The sequence below is a fragment of the Passer domesticus genome, chromosome 4 (assembly GCF_036417665.1).
Source record: "Passer domesticus isolate bPasDom1 chromosome 4, bPasDom1.hap1, whole genome shotgun sequence".
Classification (NCBI taxonomy): domain Eukaryota; kingdom Metazoa; phylum Chordata; class Aves; order Passeriformes; family Passeridae; genus Passer; species Passer domesticus.
Window position 1 is genome coordinate 58990478 of NC_087477.1, and position 10294 is coordinate 59000771.

The window sequence follows — 10294 nt, forward strand, 5'->3', positions numbered from 1 at the left end:
AAGAGAGAGAAAAGAAGGGAAAACATGAGTATGGATGAAAAATTTATTTTCTTGCTACCAAACAGTTATTTTAAGATATGTCCTATTAGAGGTACTAGAACTGCATCTGGCAGGAAACAGCCTAGAAATAATTATTCCTTCATTATAAGTATAATGAGAAACTATTAAAGAAAAGTGCCTAATATCCTATTATAAACATTTGTGTTCCATGGAAGCTGTTTGTGAAAATGGTATTTTCTTTGTCAGCCAGGACAAATTAGGAGAGAGAATGGGAAGGGAAAAAGAATGAGTTTTATTAAGTTTTACTGCTTCCCTTTGTTTTAGAACATTTCTCAACCAAAAATGTAAACAGTAACATTTTTAAAAAAATCTTTCTGCGGCTCTATACATTTAATTTTGAGCAGTGAAGCACTTTGGAATGTTTAGCATTTAACTTGCTTTATGTTTAAGAGAATAAATAGAGAGAATGCTGTCTCTGATTTAATTCAGTTATCTGAGGGAATGTGGGTGAAGAAAACAGCTTTCATTACAGTAACAGCCAGTTTTTTTAAAGTATCATACTTTCCTACTAGATCTGAAGACTTCATTCTTGTACCTGAATTCATGGGAGCTGTTTGATGCTGAGCGTTTCTGATAATCCAGTCGGTGCTACAGCGTGTGGGCTGCACCTGCATTTAGAGTTGCCATGTCTGAAAATGTACATCCACAAGCTGGCACTTGCAGAGCATGGAACCACAAAAGGCACAAAAAACACACAAAAGGTGTGTGTGTGTGTGTGTGTGTGTGTGTGTGTGTGTGTATGTGTGTGTGTGTAGCCCACCATGGGTGGGTGCATGAGAGCTGCTGTGCTGCTCATGTGGGAGAAGATGGGAGTCTGTGGTCAGAACCAGAGGGTAAGGAGAGTGTGACTGCCTCTCTCAGAGGCTGAGCAGAGCTTATATTGGATTAAGCCACTTATGAAAATGCCCCCTAAACCCCTTTTCCAAATAGGCAGCGTAGGAGCAAGCTGAGTGCAGTGTGGAATTCAACTCCAACTGCAAATCCTGCACGAGGATCAGCACAGTTAATCTTCCCTAAGGGTTCTGGTGCTGTGGCTAGAAGACTGAAAAGATGAGGTAGCTCCTGCTGCCAGCTGGAATGCTTTCATGTTGCTGTGCATCCAAGCTGTCCTGTGGTGCAACAGGGTCTTTGGAGTAGTGAGGGTGGGATGGAAAATACTCTTTTGGATTACAAAATAGGGCAGAATGAAATCTTCCTTCAGATCAGCACTGCCCATAGGCACTGTCACTGCAGAGAAGGTCTCAGAGGAGCACCGAGGTGTATTGCGCCTTGTCTGCTCCTTGCCTATCTGCTAAGTGTTTTGAAATGGAGAGTGGTGGGAGTGACAAATACAGGTGTGGTAATGAAGCAGAAGATGCTTAATGCTGCTGCTTGGTAAGTACCCACAGTCTCCTGCCAGCAGCTTGTGGGCCTTCCCAGAGACAGAACTGCATCGCTGACTTCTTTGTAGGTATAACTATGAATCCACCACTCCTTAACTTAAACACTGGAAAAAGGGGGTTCTCTTTGGTGGTCTATTTTGTTGCATAATTTTTATACACATTTCTCCATTTTCTTCCATAATTGTTAAGAAGAAAATCAAGCTGAATTATTTTCATTTTTTTAAACTATTTCTTTTAAAGAAGCTTCCTCACCTGCAGACATGGAAATCATAAGCTCCATTGTAAACTTCAGGAAGGTAGGAAACATTTCTATGCAAACTTCTGTCTGTGATTATATCACAAAGATAGCTTTTGTTTTCAAATAAAATCTCTAATTTGGAGGATATTTAGTTAAAACTTTAAAAATTTTATGTGCAAAAATATTTGCTCTGTACTGAAAATGTGAATTTTATGGGTTGACATTTCACTTAGGAAGGTAAGGTGAAATGTATGTAGATTTTCTGTTAAGCTAAACAATATGCTTAGCTGCATTAATACATGGATTGTATTTTTCTTTTTGGAGAATGTGGAGACAATATTAAACAGAAGGTGAGAAAATTCTGTGGAGATTTTTTAAAATGCTACTTCTCGCTTCCTCTCTGCATAAATATAGTGAAATCAGATAAGAAAAGATATGTGAGGGAAAAAAAGACATTCTTTGATATTCACATTCTCAGTTGATCTTACTAAGTATGCAATTAACCAGCTTCCCTGTATACTTCCAAGATTTCTTTCTGCATGCCATGGGTGAACTGTGGAAGACTAGGAATTTTCAGGTTCAATACATCAGTCCAGTTAGGAGGGTACTCAGTGCTGGCCTTGCTGAGTTAGGAGCGTGTTTTTGTAAGTGGTGGTGGAGCAATCTGTTCAGCAGGAGAAGATATCCCAGTTCTGGATAAAAACAGCTGAGGCATTTTCCTGAGGTAAGGTATAAGAGTTGAATTAGGCTTAAGGGCTAAAACTTCCAAAATGAACAATCTAAACCCACTCTTTGTCATGTTCTGCTACTTTTGCACTGTTTTGGTTTGTTCAAGTTCTGTCCCTGACTTTGCTCCCTTGCTGTGTGGCTGAGGTGAGGAGCAGCAGTTTCTGGGATGGTGTGGGATTCCCATGCCTTCCCTTTAGCCACAGGCTCTCTATGCATCACATCTCCATCACCAGGTGGACAGCAGAATCTTGGCACATGGAGGGTGTGCATCCATGGCAGGGGCAGATAAACCCTGGCAGTCAAGCAGCAAAGCACAGTGTGAGTAGGGTTGGAGTCCTAAAGTATGGTGTGTAAGGATTTAGGGGTGGGCTTCAAGATCCACTGCTAGCACAGTGACATAAACCAACTTTGGCTGCCTGAGATACAGGTCAGTTGTAGAACAGACAAAAGCTTTCAGGTTTCTAAATTTTCTGGATGAGTGCTAGCACTGCCAGCCCACTTGAGCTCTGTGCTGCAGCACTAGCAAGCATACAGAGCAGAGGCAGTGTGTTAAAAGTCCATCTGCAGACACAGTATTCACTTGCTGGTAGTAAGTAAATAAGGCACCTAGAAATTGCCCTGGGTACTTTTTTCACCTCACCTTTACCTACCACCCTTGCACTCTGCCAGACCTGATATTCCAAACTGCTGGGGTACTTTAGTGAGCTGTTGAAATCAGTCCATCTAACAAATGACAGAGAGCATCCTTTCTCTCACTCTTTTTACTCACAAATTCACAGCTGAGGGGCAGACTGGGAGATATCAACTTCTGTACTAATTTGAAGTTTAAGACCTGTGTACCAACAGAGAAACAACAACAACAAAAAAAATTATATGTGATGTGTAGCAGCTGCTATATGTCATATATATTGTGTCATTTTAAGCTGAAAATGAAAATAAGTTAAAAAAGTGTATTTACTTTTGTAAATAGTAAGCTTTTGTTTTTCTGAGAAGCCCTATCCATTGCAACCAAAACATCTGGGTTTAGGCTTAGACATTGCAAGGAAAAATCCCAGTGAAAAATATGAAGCTTTTGGAAGTACTTTTTTTTTTCTGTAAAAGTAGTGCCATGCAAAAAATATACTTAAACCAAGCATAGTAAAAATGCTTTTTAAACACCCCCTGTAGGAAAGTCCTATCTTCTCTGTCAATAACGCACTACTTCTGCAATATGTGGCTGACCTAGATGCATGTTGCAAGAGTTCCTGTGCCATTCCAAATTCTGATGTTTATCCCTTTGTATTGGCTCATACATGGGGAAAAACTGAAAGGAAATCAAAACAAAGGAAGCCTTTTGTTGAATTCTTTTTCACTATTCTTGGTGCGCATTTTAGTTGCATAGAACAATGTGGCTGGGAAGATCTGAAGAATCAGAGGTTAACTAAATTATTTGAATGATATGTTCAATGCTGGTCACCTGACTATACAAACAAACTTAAAAGGTGGTTTGATAGCTGTCAACTTGTTTTGCTATTGTGCAGCTTAACTGTTACCTTCCTGTATTATGAACATCTATGTATTTGGAAAATAAATCCATCTTGCAAGAAAGATTGTGCAAAAAAATTGTTCCTATTATACTCCAGTGTATTGCTGATGTCAAATAAAATACAATTGTGAGAGTTCTTAAACAGTTGTCTTTCTAATTGTGGCCTGAAGCAGAAAGAGGAAGGAATACAGTAAACCTCTTTAATATGGATTCACTGAAATTATTGCTGCAACATTGATGCTAGCTAAATGGTTCCATCAACCCGATGTTTTAGATATGAACAGATAAAGGGATGGGTTTCATAAGCAATATGATGCATATTAATTTTTATTATTTATTAAGATGGCAGACCAGTTACTGCTGTATCGTCGTGAAGCATCTCACTAAGTCAACAAGTAAAAGCTAAATTAATTACCTTGCCTCTCTCACAGCAGCAGTAACAAATAGATTAGCACTTCTCACTTTATTATCTAATTTATTTATTTTTTATTCCTGTGAGGTAATCTAAAAGCACTTCCTCCTTGCCTTACCTGCCAACAGACTATTCATCAGCTACTCTATTTCTCAACATGACTTAAAGTGATTTTCTATTATTTGCTGCTTGGGCCCATCAAAGCTTCTGTATATTGGAAGCCACAGACTTGTAAAAATTGTGTTTCAGCAAAAATTAACTATAGCTTGCAACAAATATGTGTATAGAAGCATGTAGGGAGAAATCATTTTGGTATGAGCAGTGGCCCATGCAAAGCAGGGAGTAGGGAATCCTAATTTCTTTTACTTAGTGTGGCCAGGACCATCAAATCTCTTTGCAGGCTGAGCTGAAAGCTGTCAGAATGGCTTGCAGTGCTACAAAGTGCTGTAATTGCTGCTTGCTTCAGGGACAGATGTTGATGCCAAGAAATCTGCTATGTTTGACAACCACAGCTAGATCATAGATTTGAGAGACTACAGCCCTTTCTCCTAGCTTCTGTGGCTGTCATTTTTAAGCCTGTAGCACAAATTAGTCATACATGCTGCTGCTGCCACTTAATGCTACATGGCATGGTACTACCTACCCACATCTCACAGTTTACTCACGTCACTTGCCTTGATTAGATGGGGATTTCTGCTGTTAGGTTATGACAAGGCCTGTTTAGCATCTAAGGAGAGTTTCAGTGGATGCTGGGGTCAGGTTTTATGTAATTTAGAGCTATGGCTGCTGGTAGTATAAGAGGAATTCAGCCTGCAGGCTGAAAATTATCAGGAACTTTACCTGGGCTGGTGAAAAACACCTCCTAAACTAATTTTTAATACCTTTTTGTGTACTGGATGTGATTAGTGCTTCTTAAGAGCACTAGAGCCATTTCTGGTAGTTAGGAGCATGAGACTTCTGTTTTATATATTTTCAGTCTGAGTTTAAGGGAATTGAGCCTGTGTTTTACTGTGGACCCATGAAATATTTGATATTGAGCTGGGAATAGGTGCTCTCAATTCCCATTAAATTATATTTACTTTTATATGTAGGACTTAGTACTTCTCTTAAGAGAACAGCACAGCTGAGGAGGACTCGGTTGTGGAAGTCAGGTTCTGGATTTTTGCCTACCACTGCCTTCTGCCCTTTTCCCTCCTTACTTTCTGCAGGGTTGAGTCTCAAGTTTGTATTCTCAAATTTGTGTTTGGATACTCTTTTGGAATGGCTCCGGAGAAGACACAATTAACTATGGTCTTAAATGCTGAAATTGGACCAAAATGAAATGGACCAAATTCAGCATTTTGGTCTCAAATGCTGAATATCAGTGTTCATCTACTGAACAGCCTCTGTCCTGGTACGTATATAAAGGTGAAACCTGCTCAGCCTGTTCAGTGGTCTGAGATGGTAGCACTAAATTTTTCTAGGAAACCAGCAAGATGACAGCTCCATGAAGAAGCATCTGGGGAGAAGCTGGCTGTAGCTCATGTGACATTTCATAGCTTATGCTAGCAATTGTCATGTCAGGAGAGCAGCCAGCACAGGCACAGAGACACAGAAGCTGCATCGACTTCAGCACAGCCGAGTGAACCTGGAGGAGAAATTCAAAATACAGGGTGAAGGGTAGCCCCAGTCTGAGTGCAGGAAGGAACTGGTAGCACCCTCATGCTGTTAGGGGAGGGAAGATGAAGGTGTGAGTTGATGTGATTAAGCCAGCAAAATTTAGAGAAATTATAGATCAAAGGCTTGTTTTTCAGATGTGCTGGAGGGTCTCTAAGAGGAACAGAGAACTTACCTGTATCGCTGCACTGCTTTAATGCTGATGAAAGCCTTTGGATGTAAATTATGTGTCAGCCCTGATGGATAGTGTGAAAGGAAACTTGCTGGAGACCTAGCAGGTGTGAAGCTGTTGGGGCAAATTACCAAAGGCATTCCAGGATGGGCAATGTGTCCAGAGGTACTCACTGTATTTATTGCAATTTTGGCTATTTTTCTTAAATTACTTTTTCTGTTTGTTCTGTGGAGATTTTTACTTTCTTGACTGAGAAATTTTCAATTCAAACTACAGGAAATTCATTAAAATTGCATTGAAGTATTTTCTTTTCCAGATAACAAGAAGCTGAATAAAAAGCTACTCTGAAGTGTTGTTCACAGCATGGGAGAGCCTGCCAAAATGACACAAACAACTGAGGGCTCCCTAGTGTTTTATCTACTGGGATTTTTTTTTTTGGTGTGTGTGTTTGGTTGGTTTTGTTTGTTTGTTTTATTTTGTTTTTGTTGTTTTTTTCTTTTAATGATTGCAGATGGAGGTGTTGTTACATCCGTCCCTTACAAGGTTAATGATTAGAGCACTTGCCCATAAAAGATGCTCAAAGTCTTCTGCCTGTTTTACAACATGTATATAGGTGTCAGCTCCCAGCTGACATAAAAACCTGTGTGTGTAACCTCTGTGTAAGCACAGCCAGTGGGCCATTATAGCAAAGCAAAAGACCTGTGGGATCTGTTGAAGCATAGTAGAACGTATTTTGCTTTAGGAGTCTGTCCAGGATCTGAAAATGAAAGAGAAATATGATTCCATTGCTGGCTCAGGACATAAGTTCATACATGTTTTTCACAGTGTTTCTGGATCCCTTGTTTGAGGAACCTACACATGCAGGAAGCCTTAGCTGCAGGTAATGTACATGGAGATGGATTACATGTATTAGAATGCCCAGAGATTTGGCCCTGAAGGGAACAAATCTCTTCAGCTGAAGAGGCCCAAATGCTCTGTGGGTTGTATGGACACAATTCCAGCCATTTTTTTCCCAGGATGGACACAACCATCCTTGGAATTCCACAACAGCTTTATGACTAGGTGTTATAGTAGTGTTGATACGGGGCTTAAAGAGATAATTTGTAAAGGTAGAGGTGTCCAGCTGGAAGTTAAACAGGCCTGATTATTTGCACAAGTCTGGGCCTGTCTGAATTATTTTTGCTACTGCAATATACCAGCCTCTTTTTTTACCATGCATTTGACTTTGATTCCTCTATTTATCCTCCTTAATAACAGTCTTTGCTTTTATGGAAATGGATTACATCTGTCAGTTCAGGCTGGAAGTTGTGCTTGTGTTTTTTCTAAACTTCCAGCTCCTCTTAACAGCATTGCATCTGTGCTATGTGATTCATTGTGAGCTATAAAGCACAGCAATGCTTTGTGTGTGTAAGCTCTGCTTTGTACGTTGACAGCTGAAGGTCGAGAAGCTGGGGTGCCTTAGGGATGAAGAAGCAGACCCCTGCCAGATTCCCTGGGTCACAGAGGTATTTGTACACAGAGGTATTTGAGATGTGTCTCCATTCTCTCTGTGTGGCTCCAAGCCGTGCCTGAGAACTGGCACAGCTGGCATTATTTTAAGGCCCTTTTACTGTGTTTTAAATTTATCATATAAGATTACAATCCATGCCACCTTTCAAGAGCAAATGTGGTTAATTCTATCCCTGAATTTGAGAAAATATTATAACTGTTTATGAATGTAACAATGCAAGGAGGGAGATTGTTAAATCTGCTTAATTTCTCTACCTGGAAGCCTCTTTTCCTGTAATTTTATGAGCCTGAAATCCTAACAACATCTTGAGCTTTGATAATTTTCACATTCACCTAGATTAGCTAAGATGTATATATTGTTGCTTCTAATATATTTAGTTATCAAACTTGTGACCACTTACATATCACAGCACCTGTCAGGTCTTTTCCAATCAGTTCTTACATAATGCATGTTTTATCTTGCCATATATTGTTGTCAATAAGCTGCATTCTAAAATACACACCATTAGTGTTCTCTGGGATATGAATAGAATCACATGAAAATAAATGGCCATCAGCTTGATATTGCAAATCGTGATGGGGAGGGAAGTTGTTTTAGTATATTCTGAAATGTGTTAAAAATACATGTGTCTGTATGCTGAGAAAGTGCTGGAAAGAGCTTATCTCTAATGGATTGCTCAGTTCTCTATCCAAGGTGTCTGTGGGCAAAGCCAGGTAAATAGGCACATCAAAACCTACATATGAAAATTTTTGTTCCTGTGCTGGATATGCCTTTTAAGTGCTTGGGAACTGAGTGCTCTCTCTATTGGAATGCAAAACAAGTGCATATAAATGCTACCAGTAAGGAAGAAATATGCTCTCATCAGATAGAAAAATTGAGAAGGTGTGCTAGAAACATGAGACCTGCAGAATTTCCTGGGGAAAAAAAATTGCTGTTAGCAGCAGCTCACCCAGAGCTTTTAGCCTGGAGAAAATATACCTCACTGTAAACCTGTGTGAAGCCCAAAGAAGTGGTTGAGGAAAGATTAGGATATACTGTCTTCTCAGTTTTCCTTTGAGCCACCTCCAGACAGTTCCTCTTTAGCATCCTAATCTTTGAAATGCCTTTCTGAGACACCCTAACTTTGAGATAACCATAAGGAGTCAGAGATCCCAGAGGAGGAAAACCAACAGCTTCTCCTTTGAACATCTGGATTGCAAACTCTGGTTAAAACCAGCACAACACTTTATGTGCTGGTTCCTCCTGCTGAAATCCACCACCCACACCTATAGTAAAGTTTGAACTTAAACCCAAGCAGATGCCATGTCATACTGGTACAATAGCAAAGACCTTTCTTCCTGCATTTTTTTTCCTAGGAATGGGGAGAAGGAGAGAGGCAGGTAACAGGGAAGTAAAGCTGGACAACGGATGGGAGGAAAAGTTAGCACTATTCTCAGGTAATATTAGCATAATTTGAACAATATAAAAATTTGTTCTCAATGGGGTCACTATTTTTATGTCTTTTTTCCTGAACAAATATGCCATGCAAGTCTTGAAAAAATGTTTAAGTATGGTCATGTAGGAACATGTGCTGAACTCCAAATTAGGTCTATGATTACTTATCTAGCCTCTATCCCTGCACATGCTCTGGTCTGGTCGTTCAATCATATGGGAAGAAATGACCTGTGGCAGGGACAGGTTACAGGTGCTTAAAGTGAGAGCAGAGGGGATGAGCCTGAGGAATTTTTTGGGTCACACCCCTTGATTTATTGCTTCTTTATTCACATGAAAGTCAAAGTCATTGAGTAAATTATATAGTGTGAGCATCTCTTACTTCTGTTATCATAGTAGGAGGGTGTGCTAAATGGAGTAAATCAGCCAAATCATTACTTAATCATGTGCTTAATTCATTGTCATGGATTTTCCCCCATGAGTATTCATTATGTCCTTGCAAATGCATTGCTGTTGCATCTGCCTGTAACCATTATTTAGGTTTTCTTCACTAATTAGTTAATGCATATTACATTAATGTCTTTAAATTTGGATGCAATCACAAGTACTTAATTCAGGTAACAAATGTATTTGTGCTATGTTACTAACATGTTTATTTAAAGAGTTTTGTAGGGAAAGTTGTATAAAATAAAGAATTTTGCAAGAGTCATGAAGAAATTCACAAGAGAAGTAAAGAACACATTTTCTACTCTGTGTGTGCTGAAACTACTGGAGAGTGAGGTACAGATTCCAACAACAGCTGAAGTATGGTGGCACAAGGCCACTAGATTTAATCTCAAGTTCTGGGTTTTTGGCTCGTATCTTTGTTTGGTTTTGCTTTGTTTTGTTTTTGTTTAGGCTTTGTCCCATATTCTGTTTCTGTCCTTCTTGGCTATTTAGTTCCTGCTTTTCTTTGTCCAGTGTTCCACCCTAATCTCTCTTTGTAACTGATTCCTCAACTAACCTAATAATTGAATCCAGTGGAACTTGAGGACATGCTCAAGTGCTCTCCTGAAGAAGGATGCTCTAGTTAATCAGACTGAAATTGTCTGTGAAGTAAATAACATTTATTAAGAGTTTTCTGAGTTATGAATAAATGCAAGAACAATTTGTTTGTATTAATTTTGTCACAAAGCACTT